The sequence below is a fragment of the Coregonus lavaretus genome (assembly GCF_964263955.1).
Source record: "Coregonus lavaretus genome assembly, contig: HAP1_SCAFFOLD_311, whole genome shotgun sequence".
Classification (NCBI taxonomy): Eukaryota; Metazoa; Chordata; class Actinopteri; order Salmoniformes; family Salmonidae; genus Coregonus; species Coregonus lavaretus.
The window spans coordinates 454,902-471,970 of NW_028156404.1; positions in this window are offsets into that span (position 1 = coordinate 454,902).

Below are 17,069 nucleotides of genomic sequence, written 5' to 3' on the forward strand. Positions count from 1 at the left end.
ATACATTACTACAGTATGTTCTATAGAGGTGTACCATCCCAACAGGATACATTACTACATTACTACAGTATGTTCTATAGAGGTGTACCACCCAACAGGATACATTACTACAGTATGTTCTATAGAGGTGTACCATCCTAACAGGATCTATTACTACATTACTACAGTATGTTCTATAGAGGTGTACCACCCCAACAGGATACATTACTACAATATGTTCTACAGAGGTGTACCATCCCAACAGGATACATTACTACATTACTACAGTATGTTCTATAGAGGTGTACCATCCCAACAGGATACATTACTACATTACTACAGTATGTTCTATAGAGGTGTACCACCCCAACAGGATACATTACTACAGTACGTTCTATAGAGGTGTACCACCCCAACAGGATACATTACTACAGTATTTTCTATAGAGGTGTACCATCCCAACAGGATACATTACTACATTACTACAGTATGTTCTATAGAGGTGTACCACCCCAACAGGATACATTACTACATTACTACAGTATGTTCTATAGAGGTGTACCATCCCAACAGGATACATTACTACATTACTACAGTATGTTCTATAGAGGTGTACCACCCCAACAGGATACATTACTACATTACTACAGTATGTTCTATAGAGGTGTACCATCCCAACAGGATACATTACTACATTACTACAGTATGTTCTATAGAGGTGTACCATCCCAACAGGATACATTACCACATTACTACAGAATGTTCTATAGAGGTGTACCACCCCAACAGGATACATTACTACATTACTACAGTATGTTCTATAGAGGTGTACCATCCCAACAGGATACATTACTACAGTATGTTCTATAGAGGTGTACCACCCCAACAGGATACATTACTACATTACTACATTATGTTCTATAGAGGTGTACCATCCCAAAAGGATACATTACTACAGTATGTTCTATAGAGGTGTACCATCCCAACAGGATACATTACTACAATATGTTCTACAGAGGTGTACCATCCCAACAGGATACATTACTACATTACTACAGTATGTTCTATAGAGGTGTACCACCCCAACAGGATACATTACTACAGTATGTTATATAGAGGTGTACCATCCCAACAGGATACATTACTACATTACTACAGTATGTTCTATAGAGGTGTACCACCCCAACAGGATACATTACTACAGTACGTTCTATAGAGGTGTACCACCCCAACAGGATACATTACTACAGTATTTTCTATAGAGGTGTACCATCCCAACAGGATACATTACTACATTACTACAGTATGTTCTATAGAGCTGTACCACCCCAACAGGATACATTACTACATTACTACAGTATGTTCTATAGAGGTGTACCATCCCAACAGGATACATTACTACATTACTACAGTATGTTCTATAGAGGTGTACCACCCCAACAGGATACATTACTACATTACTACAGTATGTTCTATAGAGGTGTACCATCCCAACAGGATACATTACTACATTACTACAGTATGTTCTATAGAGGTGTACCATCCCAACAGGATACATTACCACATTACTACAGTATGTTCTATAGAGGTGTACCACCCCAACAGGATACATTACTACATTACTACATTATGTTCTATAGAGGTGTACCATCCCAACAGGATACATTACTACAGTATGTTCTATAGAGGTGTACCATCCCAACAGGATACATTACTACAGTATGTTCTATAGAGGTGTACCATCCCAACAGTATACATTACTACAGTATGTTCTATAGAGGTGTACCATCCCAACAGGATACATTACTACAGTATGTTCTATAGAGGTGTACCACCCCAACAGGATACATTACTACATTATGTTCTATAGAGGTGTACCACCCCAACAGGATACATTACTACAGTATGTTCTATAGAGGTGTACCACCCCAACAGGATACATTACTACATTACTACAGTATGTTCTATAGAGGTGTATCATCCCAACAGGATACATTACTACATTACTACAGTATGTTCTATAGAGGTGTACCACCCCAACAGGATACATTACTACATTATGTTCTATAGAGGTGTACCATCCCAACAGGATACATTACTACAGTATGTTCTATAGAGGTGTACCACCCCAACAGGATACATTACTACAGTATGTTCTATAGAGGTGTACCATCCCAACAGGATACATTACTACATTACTACAGTATGTTCTATAGAGGTGTACCACCCCAACAGGATACATTACTACAGTATGTTCTATAGAGGTGTACAACCAAACAGGATACATTACTACAGTATGTTCTATAGAGGTGTACTACCCCAACAGGATACATTACTACAGTATGTTCTATAGAGGTGTACCACCCCAACAGGATACATTACTACAGTATGTTCTATAGAGGTGTACCATCCCAACAGGATACATTACTACATTATGTTCTATAGAGGTGTACCACCCCAACAGGATACATTACTACAGTATGTTCTATAGAGGTGTACCATCCCAACAGGATACATTACTACAGTATGTTCTATAGAGGTGTACCACCCCAACAGGATACATTACTACATTACTACAGTATGTTCTATAGAGGTGTATCATCCCAACAGGATACATTACTACATTACTACAGTATGTTCTATAGAGGTGTACCACCCCAACAGGATACATTACTACATTATGTTCTATAGAGGTGTACCATCCCAACAGGATACATTACTACAGTATGTTCTATAGAGGTGTACCACCCCAACAGGATACATTACTACAGTATGTTCTATAGAGGTGTACCATCCCAACAGGATACATTACTACATTACTACAGTATGTTCTATAGAGGTGTACCACCCCAACAGGATACATTACTACAGTATGTTCTATAGAGGTGTACAACCAAACAGGATACATTACTACAGTATGTTCTATAGAGGTGTACTACCCCAACAGGATACATTACTACAGTATGTTCTATAGAGGTGTACCACCCCAACAGGATACATTACTACAGTATGTTCTATAGAGGTGTACCATCCCAACAGGATACATTACTACATTATGTTCTATAGAGGTGTACCACCCCAACAGGATACATTACTACAGTATGTTCTATAGAGGTGTACCATCCCAACAGGATACATTACTACAGTATGTTCTATAGAGGTGTACCATCCCAACAGGATACATTACTACATTACTACAGTATGTTCTATAGAGGTGTACCACCCCAACAAGATACATTACTCCAGTATGTTCTATAGAGGTGTACCATCCCAACAGGATACATTACTACAGTATGTTCTATAGAGGTGTACCACCCCAACAGGATACATTACTACATTATGTTCTATAGAGGTGTACCACCCCAACAGGATACATTACTACAGTATGTTCTATAGAGGTGTACCACCCCAACAGGATACATTACTACATTACTACAGTATGTTCTATAGAGGTGTATCATCCCAACAGGATACATTACTACATTACTACAGTATGTTCTATAGAGGTGTACCACCCCAACAGGATACATTACTACATTATGTTCTATAGAGGTGTACCATCCCAACAGGATACATTACTACAGTATGTTCTATAGAGGTGTACCACCCCAACAGGATACATTACTACAGTATGTTCTATAGAGGTGTACCATCCCAACAGGATACATTACTACATTACTACAGTATGTTCTATAGAGGTGTACCACCCCAACAGGATACATTACTACAGTATGTTCTATAGAGGTGTACAACCAAACAGGATACATTACTACAGTATGTTCTATAGAGGTGTACTACCCCAACAGGATACATTACTACAGTATGTTCTATAGAGGTGTACCACCCCAACAGGATACATTACTACAGTATGTTCTATAGAGGTGTACCATCCCAACAGGATACATTACTACATTATGTTCTATAGAGGTGTACCACCCCAACAGGATACATTACTACAGTATGTTCTATAGAGGTGTACCATCCCAACAGGATACATTACTACAGTATGTTCTATAGAGGTGTACCATCCCAACAGGATACATTACTACATTACTACAGTATGTTCTATAGAGGTGTACCACCCCAACAAGATACATTACTCCAGTATGTTCTATAGAGGTGTACCATCCCAACAGGATACATTACTACAGTATGTTCTATAGAGGTGTACCACCCCAACAGAATACATTACTACAGTATGTTCTATAGAGGTGTACCATCCCAACAGGATACATTACTACAGTATGTTCTATAGAGGTGTACCATCCCAACAGGATACATTACTACAGTATGTTCTATAGAGGTGTACCATCCCAACAGGATACATTACTACAGTATGTTCTATAGAGGTGTACCATCCCAACAGGATACATTACTACATTACTACAGTATGTTCTATAGAGGTGTACCACCCCAACAGGATACATTACTACAGTATGTTCTATAGAGGTGTACCATCCCAACAGGATACATTACTACATTACTACAGTATGTTCTATAGAGGTGTACCACCCCAACAGGATACATTACTACAGTATGTTCTATAGAGGTGTACCATCCCAACAGGATACATTACTACAGTATGTTCTATAGAGGTGTACCATCCCAACAGGATACATTACTACAGTATGTTCTATAGAGGTGTACCACCCCAACAGGATACATTACTACAGTATGTTCTATAGAGGTGTACCATCCCAACAGGATACATTACTACATTACTACAGTATGTTCTATAGAGGTGTACCACCCCAACAGGATACATTACTACAGTATGTTCTATAGAGGTGTACCATCCCAACAGGATACATTACTACATTACTACAGTATGTTCTATAGAGGTGTACCATCCCAACAGGATACATTACTACAGTATGTTCTATAGAGGTGTACCATCCCAACAGGATACATTACTACATTACTACAGTAAGTTCTATAGAGGTGTACCACCCCAACAGGATACATTACTACAGTATGTTCTATAGAGGTGTACCATCCCAACAGGATACATTACTACAGTATGTTCTATAGAGGTGTACCACCCCAACAGGATACATTACTACAGTATGTTCTATAGAGGTGTACCATCCCAACAGGATACATTACTACAGTATGTTATATAGAGGTGTACCACCCCAACAGGATACATTACTACATTACTACAGTATGTTCTATAGAGGTGTACCACCCCAACAGGATACATTACTACAGTATGTTCTATAGAGGTGTACCATCCCAACAGGATACATTACTACAGTACGTTCTATAGAGGTGTACCACCCCAACAGGATACATTACTACAGTATGTTCTATAGAGGTGTACCATCCCAACAGGATACATTACTACAGTATGTTCTATAGAGGTGTACCACCCCAACATGATACATTACTACAGTATGTTCTATAGAGGTGCACCATCCCAACAGGATACATTACTACAGTACTACAGTATGTTCTATAGATGTGTACCACCCCAACAGGATACATTACTACAGTATGTTCTATAGAGGTGTACCACCCCAACAGGATACATTACTACATTACTACATTATGTTCTATAGAGGTGTACCATCCCAACAGGATACATTACTACAGTATGTTCTATAGAGGTGTACCATCCCAACAGGATACATTACTACAGTATGTTCTATAGAGGTGTACCATCCCAACAGGATACATTACTACATTATGTTCTATAGAGGTGTACCATCCCAACAGGATACATTACTACATTATGTTCTATAGAGGTGTACCATCCCAACATGATACATTACTACATTACTACAGTATGTTCTATAGAGGTGTACCACCCCAACAGGATACATTACTACATTACCACAGTATGTTCTATAGAGGTGTACCATCCCAACAGGATACATTACTACATTACTACAGTATGTTCTATAGAGGTGTACCACCCCAACAGGATACATTACTACAGTATGTTCTATAGAGGTGTACCATCCCAACAGGATACATTACTACAATATGTTCTACAGAGGTGTACCATCCCAACAGGATACATTACTACATTACTACAGTATGTTCTATAGAGGTGTACCATCCCAACAGGATACATTACTACATTACTACAGTATGTTCTATAGAGGTGTACCACCCCAACAGGATACATTACTACAGTATGTTCTATAGAGGTGTACCATCCCAAAAGGATACATAACTACATTACTACAGTATGTTCTATAGAGGTGTACCACCCAAATAGGATACATTACTACATTACTACAGTATGTTCTATAGAGGTGTACCATCCCAACAGGATACATTACTACAGTATGTTCTATAGAGGTGTACCACCCCAACAGGATACATTACTACATTACTACAGTATGTTCTATAGAGGTGTACCATCCCAACAGGATACATTACTACATTATGTTCTATAGAGGTGTACCACCCCAACAGGATACATTACTACATTACTACAGTATGTTCTATAGAGGTGTACCATCCCAACAGGATACATTACTACATTATGTTCTATAGAGGTGTACCACCCCAACATGATACATTACTACAGTATGTTCTATAGAGGTGTACCATCCCAACAGGATACATTACTACAGTATGTTCTCTAGAGGTGTACCATCCCAACAGGATACATTACTACAGTATGTTCTATAGAGGTGTACCACCCCAACAGGATACATTACTACAGTATGTTCTATAGAGGTCTACCACCCCAACAGGATACATTACTACAGTATGTCCTATAGAGGTGTACCATCCCAACAGGATACATTACTACATTACTACAGTATGTTCTATAGAGGTGTACCATCCCAACAGGATACATTACTACATTACTACAGTATGTTCTATAGAGGTGTACCACCCCAACAGGATACATTGCTACAGTATGTCCTATAGAGGTGTACCATCCCAACAGGATACATTACTACATTACTACAGTATGTTCTATAGAGGTGTACCACCCCAACAGGATACATTACTACAGTATGTTCTATAGAGGTGTACCACCCCAACAGGATACATTACTACAGTATGTTCTATAGAGGTGTACCACCCCAACAGGATACATTACTACATTACTACAGTATGTTATATAGAGGTGTACCATCCCAACAGGATACATTACTACATTACTACAGTATGTTCTATAGAGGTGTACCACCCCAACAGGATACATTACTACATTACTACAGTATGTTCTATAGAGGTGTACCATCCCAACAGGATACATTACTACATTACTACAGTATGTTCTATAGAGGTGTACCACCCCAACAGGATACATTACTACATTACTACAGTATGTTCTATAGAGGTGTACCATCCCAACAGGATACATTACTACATTACTACAGTATGTTCTATAGAGGTGTACCACCCCAACAGGATACATTACTACATTACTACAGTATGTTCTATAGAGGTGTACCACCCCAACAGGAATCATTACTACAGTATGTTCTATAGAGGTGTACCATCCCAACAGCATACATTACTACAGTATGTTCTATAGAGGTGTACCATCCCAACAGGATACATTACTACAGTATGTTCTATAGAGGTGTACCACCCCAACAGGATACATTACTACAGTATGTTCTATAGAGGTGTACCACCCCAACAGGATACATTACTACATTACTACAGTATGTTCTATAGAGGTGTACCACCCCAACAGGATACATTACTACATTACTACATTATGTTCTATAGAGGTGTACCATCCCAACAGGATACATTACTACAGTATGTTCTATAGAGGTGTACCACCCCAACAGGATACATTACTACAGTATGTTCTATAGAGGTGTACCACCCCAACAGGATACATTACTACAGTATGTTCTATAGAGGTGTACCACCCCAACAGGATACATTACTACATTACTACAGTATGTTCTATAGAGGTGTACCACCCCAACAGGATACATTACTACAGTATGTTCTATAAAGGTGTACCATCCCAACAGGATACATTACTACAGTATGTTCTATACAGGTGTAAAACCCCAACAGGATACATTACTACAGTACGTTCTATAGAGGTGTACCACCCCAACAGGATACATTACTACAGTATGTTCTATAGAGGTGTACCATCCCAACAGGATACATTACTACATTACTACAGTATGTTCTATAGAGGTGCACCATCCCAACAGGATACATTACTACAGTACTACAGTATGTTCTATAGATGTGTACCACCCCAACAGGATACATTACTACAGTATGTTCTATAGAGGTGTACCACCCCAACAGGATACATTACTACATTACTACATTATGTTCTATAGAGGTGTACCATCCCAACAGGATACATTACTACAGTATGTTCTATAGAGGTGTACCATCCCAACAGGATACATTACTACAGTATGTTCTATAGAGGTGTACCATCCCAACAGGATACATTACTACATTATGTTCTATAGAGGTGTACCATCCCAACAGGATACATTACTACATTATGTTCTATAGAGGTGTACCATCCCAACATGATACATTACTACATTACTACAGTATGTTCTATAGAGGTGTACCACCCCAACAGGATACATTACTACATTACCACAGTATGTTCTATAGAGGTGTACCATCCCAACAGGATACATTACTACATTACTACAGTATGTTCTATAGAGGTGTACCACCCCAACAGGATACATTACTACAGTATGTTCTATAGAGGTGTACCATCCCAACAGGATACATTACTACAATATGTTCTACAGAGGTGTACCATCCCAACAGGATACATTACTACATTACTACAGTATGTTCTATAGAGGTGTACCATCCCAACAGGATACATTACTACATTACTACAGTATGTTCTATAGAGGTGTACCACCCCAACAGGATACATTACTACAGTATGTTCTATAGAGGTGTACCATCCCAAAAGGATACATAACTACATTACTACAGTATGTTCTATAGAGGTGTACCACCCAAATAGGATACATTACTACATTACTACAGTATGTTCTATAGAGGTGTACCATCCCAACAGGATACATTACTACAGTATGTTCTATAGAGGTGTACCACCCCAACAGGATACATTACTACATTACTACAGTATGTTCTATAGAGGTGTACCATCCCAACAGGATACATTACTACATTATGTTCTATAGAGGTGTACCACCCCAACAGGATACATTACTACATTACTACAGTATGTTCTATAGAGGTGTACCATCCCAACAGGATACATTACTACATTATGTTCTATAGAGGTGTACCACCCCAACATGATACATTACTACAGTATGTTCTATAGAGGTGTACCATCCCAACAGGATACATTACTACAGTATGTTCTCTAGAGGTGTACCATCCCAACAGTATACATTACTACAGTATGTTCTATAGAGGTGTACCACCCCAACAGGATACATTACTACAGTATGTTCTATAGAGGTCTACCACCCCAACAGGATACATTACTACAGTATGTCCTATAGAGGTGTACCATCCCAACAGGATACATTACTACATTACTACAGTATGTTCTATAGAGGTGTACCATCCCAACAGGATACATTACTACATTACTACAGTATGTTCTATAGAGGTGTACCACCCCAACAGGATACATTGCTACAGTATGTCCTATAGAGGTGTACCATCCCAACAGGATACATTACTACATTACTACAGTATGTTCTATAGAGGTGTACCACCCCAACAGGATACATTACTACAGTATGTTCTATAGAGGTGTACCACCCCAACAGGATACATTACTACAGTATGTTCTATAGAGGTGTACCACCCCAACAGGATACATTACTACATTACTACAGTATGTTATATAGAGGTGTACCATCCCAACAGGATACATTACTACATTACTACAGTATGTTCTATAGAGGTGTACCACCCCAACAGGATACATTACTACATTACTACAGTATGTTCTATAGAGGTGTACCATCCCAACAGGATACATTACTACATTACTACAGTATGTTCTATAGAGGTGTACCACCCCAACAGGATACATTACTACATTACTACAGTATGTTCTATAGAGGTGTACCATCCCAACAGGATACATTACTACATTACTACAGTATGTTCTATAGAGGTGTACCACCCCAACAGGATACATTACTACATTACTACAGTATGTTCTATAGAGGTGTACCACCCCAACAGGAATCATTACTACAGTATGTTCTATAGAGGTGTACCATCCCAACAGCATACATTACTACAGTATGTTCTATAGAGGTGTACCATCCCAACAGGATACATTACTACAGTATGTTCTATAGAGGTGTACCACCCCAACAGGATACATTACTACAGTATGTTCTATAGAGGTGTACCACCCCAACAGGATACATTACTACATTACTACAGTATGTTCTATAGAGGTGTACCACCCCAACAGGATACATTACTACATTACTACATTATGTTCTATAGAGGTGTACCATCCCAACAGGATACATTACTACAGTATGTTCTATAGAGGTGTACCACCCCAACAGGATACATTACTACAGTATGTTCTATAGAGGTGTACCACCCCAACAGGATACATTACTACAGTATGTTCTATAGAGGTGTACCACCCCAACAGGATACATTACTACATTACTACAGTATGTTCTATAGAGGTGTACCACCCCAACAGGATACATTACTACAGTATGTTCTATAAAGGTGTACCATCCCAACAGGATACATTACTACAGTATGTTCTATACAGGTGTAAAACCCCAACAGGATACATTACTACAGTACGTTCTATAGAGGTGTACCACCCCAACAGGATACATTACTACAGTATGTTCTATAGAGGTGTACCATCCCAACAGGATACATTACTACATTACTACAGTATGTTCTATAGAGGTGTACCATCCCAACAGGATACATTACTACATTACTACAGTATGTTCTATAGAGGTGTACCACCCCAACAGGATACATTACTACATTACTACAGTATGTTCTATAGAGGTGTACCATCCCAAAAGGATACATAACTACATTACTACAGTATGTTCTATAGAGGTGTACCACCCAAATAGGATACATTACTACATTACTACAGTATGTTCTATAGAGGTGTACCATCCCAACAGGATACATTACTACAGTATGTTCTATTGAGGTGTACGACCCCAACAGGATACATTACTACATTACTACAGTATGTTCTATAGAGGTGTACCATCCCAACAGGATACATTACTACATTATGTTCTATAGAGGTGTACCACCCCAACAGGATACATTACTACATTACTACAGTATGTTCTATAGAGGTGTACCATCCCAACAGGATACATTACTACATTATGTTCTATAGAGGTGTACCACCCCAACAGGATACATTACTACATTACTACAGTATGTTCTATAGAGGTGTACCATCCCAACAGGATACATTACTACATTATGTTCTATAGAGGTGTACCATCCCAACAGGATACATTACTACAGTATGTTCTATAGCGGTGTACCACCCCAACAGGATACATTACTACAGTATGTTCTATAGAGGTGTACCATCCCAACAGGATACATTACTACAGTATGTTCTATAGCGGTGTACCACCCCAACATGATACATTACTACAGTATGTTCTATAGAGGTGTACCATCCCAACAGGATACATTACTACAGTATGTTCTATAGAGGTGTACCACCCCAACATGATACATTACTACAATATGTTCTACAGAGGTGTACCATCCCAACAGGATACATTACTACAGTATGTTCTATAGAGGTGTACATTCCCAACAGGATACATTACTACATTACTACAGTATGTTCTATAGAGGTGTACCATCCCAACAGGATACATTACTACAATATGTTCTACAGAGGTGTACCATCCCAACAGGATACATTACTACATTACTACAGTATGTTCTATAGAGGTGTACCACCCCAACAGGATACATTACTACAGTATGTTCTATAGAGGTGTACCATCCCAACAGGATACATTACTACATTACTACAGTATGTTCTATAGAGGTGTACCACCCAACAGGATACATTACTACAGTATGTTCTATAGAGGTGTACCATCCTAACAGGATCTATTACTACATTACTACAGTATGTTCTATAGAGGTGTACCACCCCAACAGGATACATTACTACAATATGTTCTACAGAGGTGTACCATCCCAACAGGATACATTACTACATTACTACAGTATGTTCTATAGAGGTGTACCATCCCAACAGGATACATTACTACATTACTACAGTATGTTCTATAGAGGTGTACCACCCCAACAGGATACATTACTACAGTACGTTCTATAGAGGTGTACCACCCCAACAGGATACATTACTACAGTATTTTCTATAGAGGTGTACCATCCCAACAGGATACATTACTACATTACTACAGTATGTTCTATAGAGGTGTACCACCCCAACAGGATACATTACTACATTACTACAGTATGTTCTATAGAGGTGTACCATCCCAACAGGATACATTACTACATTACTACAGTATGTTCTATAGAGGTGTACCACCCCAACAGGATACATTACTACATTACTACAGTATGTTCTATAGAGGTGTACCATCCCAACAGGATACATTACTACATTACTACAGTATGTTCTATAGAGGTGTACCATCCCAACAGGATACATTACCACATTACTACAGAATGTTCTATAGAGGTGTACCACCCCAACAGGATACATTACTACATTACTACAGTATGTTCTATAGAGGTGTACCATCCCAACAGGATACATTACTACAGTATGTTCTATAGAGGTGTACCACCCCAACAGGATACATTACTACATTACTACATTATGTTCTATAGAGGTGTACCATCCCAAAAGGATACATTACTACAGTATGTTCTATAGAGGTGTACCATCCCAACAGGATACATTACTACAATATGTTCTACAGAGGTGTACCATCCCAACAGGATACATTACTACATTACTACAGTATGTTCTATAGAGGTGTACCACCCCAACAGGATACATTACTACAGTATGTTATATAGAGGTGTACCATCCCAACAGGATACATTACTACATTACTACAGTATGTTCTATAGAGGTGTACCACCCCAACAGGATACATTACTACAGTACGTTCTATAGAGGTGTACCACCCCAACAGGATACATTACTACAGTATTTTCTATAGAGGTGTACCATCCCAACAGGATACATTACTACATTACTACAGTATGTTCTATAGAGCTGTACCACCCCAACAGGATACATTACTACATTACTACAGTATGTTCTATAGAGGTGTACCATCCCAACAGGATACATTACTACATTACTACAGTATGTTCTATAGAGGTGTACCACCCCAACAGGATACATTACTACATTACTACAGTATGTTCTATAGAGGTGTACCATCCCAACAGGATACATTACTACATTACTACAGTATGTTCTATAGAGGTGTACCATCCCAACAGGATACATTACCACATTACTACAGTATGTTCTATAGAGGTGTACCACCCCAACAGGATACATTACTACATTACTACATTATGTTCTATAGAGGTGTACCATCCCAACAGGATACATTACTACAGTATGTTCTATAGAGGTGTACCATCCCAACAGGATACATTACTACAGTATGTTCTATAGAGGTGTACCATCCCAACAGGATACATTACTACATTATGTTCTATAGAGGTGTACCATCCCAACAGGATACATTACTACATTATGTTCTATAGAGGTGTACCATCCCAACATGATACATTACTACATTACTACAGTATGTTCTATAGAGGTGTACCACCCCAACAGGATACATTACTACATTACCACAGTATGTTCTATAGAGGTGTACCATCCCAACAGGATACATTACTACATTACTACAGTATGTTCTATAGAGGTGTACCACCCCAACAGGATACATTACTACAGTATGTTCTATAGAGGTGTACCATCCCAACAGGATACATTACTACAATATGTTCTACAGAGGTGTACCATCCCAACAGGATACATTACTACATTACTACAGTATGTTCTATAGAGGTGTACCATCCCAACAGGATACATTACTACATTACTACAGTATGTTCTATAGAGGTGTACCACCCCAACAGGATACATTACTACAGTATGTTCTATAGAGGTGTACCATCCCAACAGGATACATTACTACAGTATGTTCTATAGAGGTGTACCACCCCAACAGGATACATTACCACATTACTACAGTATGTTCTATAGAGGTGTACAACCCCAACAGGATACATTACTACATTACTACATTATGTTCTATAGAGGTGTACCATCCCAACAGGATACATTACTACAGTATGTTCTATAGAGGTGTACCATCCCAACAGGATACATTACTACAGTATGTTCTATAGAGGTGTACCATCCCAACAGGATACATTACTACATTATGTTCTATAGAGGTGTACCATCCCAACAGGATACATTACTACATTATGTTCTATAGAGGTGTACCATCCCAACAGGATACATTACTACAGTATGTTCTATAGAGGTGTACCATCCCAACAGGATACATTACTACATTACTACAGTATGTTCTATAGAGGTGTACCATCCCAACAGGATACATTACTACAGTATGTTCTATAGAGGTGTACCATCCCAACAGTATACATTACTACAGTATGTTCTATAGAGGTGTACCATCCCAACAGGATACATTACTACAGTATGTTCTATAGAGGTGTACCACCCCAACAGGATACATTACTACATTATGTTCTATAGAGGTGTACCACCCCAACAGGATACATTACTACAGTATGTTCTATAGAGGTGTACCACCCCAACAGGATACATTACTACATTACTACAGTATGTTCTATAGAGGTGTATCATCCCAACAGGATACATTACTACATTACTACAGTATGTTCTATAGAGGTGTACCACCCCAACAGGATACATTACTACATTATGTTCTATAGAGGTGTACCATCCCAACAGGATACATTACTACAGTATGTTCTATAGAGGTGTACCACCCCAACAGGATACATTACTACAGTATGTTCTATAGAGGTGTACCATCCCAACAGGATACATTACTACATTACTACAGTATGTTCTATAGAGGTGTACCACCCCAACAGGATACATTACTACAGTATGTTCTATAGAGGTGTACAACCAAACAGGATACATTACTACAGTATGTTCTATAGAGGTGTACTACCCCAACAGGATACATTACTACAGTATGTTCTATAGAGGTGTACCACCCCAACAGGATACATTACTACAGTATGTTCTATAGAGGTGTACCATCCCAACAGGATACATTACTACATTATGTTCTATAGAGGTGTACCACCCCAACAGGATACATTACTACAGTATGTTCTATAGAGGTGTACCATCCCAACAGGATACATTACTACAGTATGTTCTATAGAGGTGTACCATCCCAAAAGGATACATTACTACATTACTACAGTATGTTCTATAGAGGTGTACCACCCCAACAAGATACATTACTCCAGTATGTTCTATAGAGGTGTACCATCCCAACAGGATACATTACTACAGTATGTTCTATAGAGGTGTACCACCCCAACAGAATACATTACTACAGTATGTTCTATAGAGGTGTACCATCCCAACAGGATACATTACTACAGTATGTTCTATAGAGGTGTACCATCCCAACAGGATACATTACTACAGTATGTTCTATAGAGGTGTACCATCCCAACAGGATACATTACTACAGTATGTTCTATAGAGGTGTACCATCCCAACAGGATACATTACTACATTACTACAGTATGTTCTATAGAGGTGTACCACCCCAACAGGATACATTACTACAGTATGTTCTATAGAGGTGTACCATCCCAACAGGATACATTACTACATTACTACAGTATGTTCTATAGAGGTGTACCACCCCAACAGGATACATTACTACAGTATGTTCTATAGAGGTGTACCATCCCAACAGGATACATTACTACAGTATGTTCTATAGAGGTGTACCATCCCAACAGGATACATTACTACAGTATGTTCTATAGAGGTGTACCACCCCAACAGGATACATTACTACAGTATGTTCTATAGAGGTGTACCATCCCAACAGGATACATTACTACATTACTACAGTATGTTCTATAGAGGTGTACCACCCCAACAGGATACATTACTACAGTATGTTCTATAGAGGTGTACCATCCCAACAGGATACATTACTACATTACTACAGTATGTTCTATAGAGGTGTACCATCCCAACAGGATACATTACTACAGTATGTTCTATAGAGGTGTACCATCCCAACAGGATACATTACTACATTACTACAGTAAGTTCTATAGAGGTGTACCACCCCAACAGGATACATTACTACAGTATGTTCTATAGAGGTGTACCATCCCAACAGGATACATTACTACAGTATGTTCTATAGAGGTGTACCACCCCAACAGGATACATTACTACAGTATGTTCTATAGAGGTGTACCATCCCAACAGGATACATTACTACAGTATGTTATATAGAGGTGTACCACCCCAACAGGATACATTACTACATTACTACAGTATGTTCTATAGAGGTGTACCACCCCAACAGGATACATTACTACAGTATGTTCTATAGAGGTGTACCATCCCAACAGGATACATTACTACAGTACGTTCTATAGAGGTGTACCACCCCAACAGGATACATTACTACAGTATGTTCTATAGAGGTGTACCATCCCAACAGGATACATTACTACAGTATGTTCTATAGAGGTGTACCACCCCAACATGATACATTACTACAGTATGTTCTATAGAGGTGCACCATCCCAACAGGATACATTACTACAGTACTACAGTATGTTCTATAGATGTGTACCACCCCAACAGGATACATTACTACAGTATGTTCTATAGAGGTGTACCACCCCAACAGGATACATTACTACATTACTACATTATGTTCTATAGAGGTGTACCATCCCAACAGGATACATTACTACAGTATGTTCTATAGAGGTGTACCATCCCAACAGGATACATTACTACAGTATGTTCTATAGAGGTGTACCATCCCAACAGGATACATTAC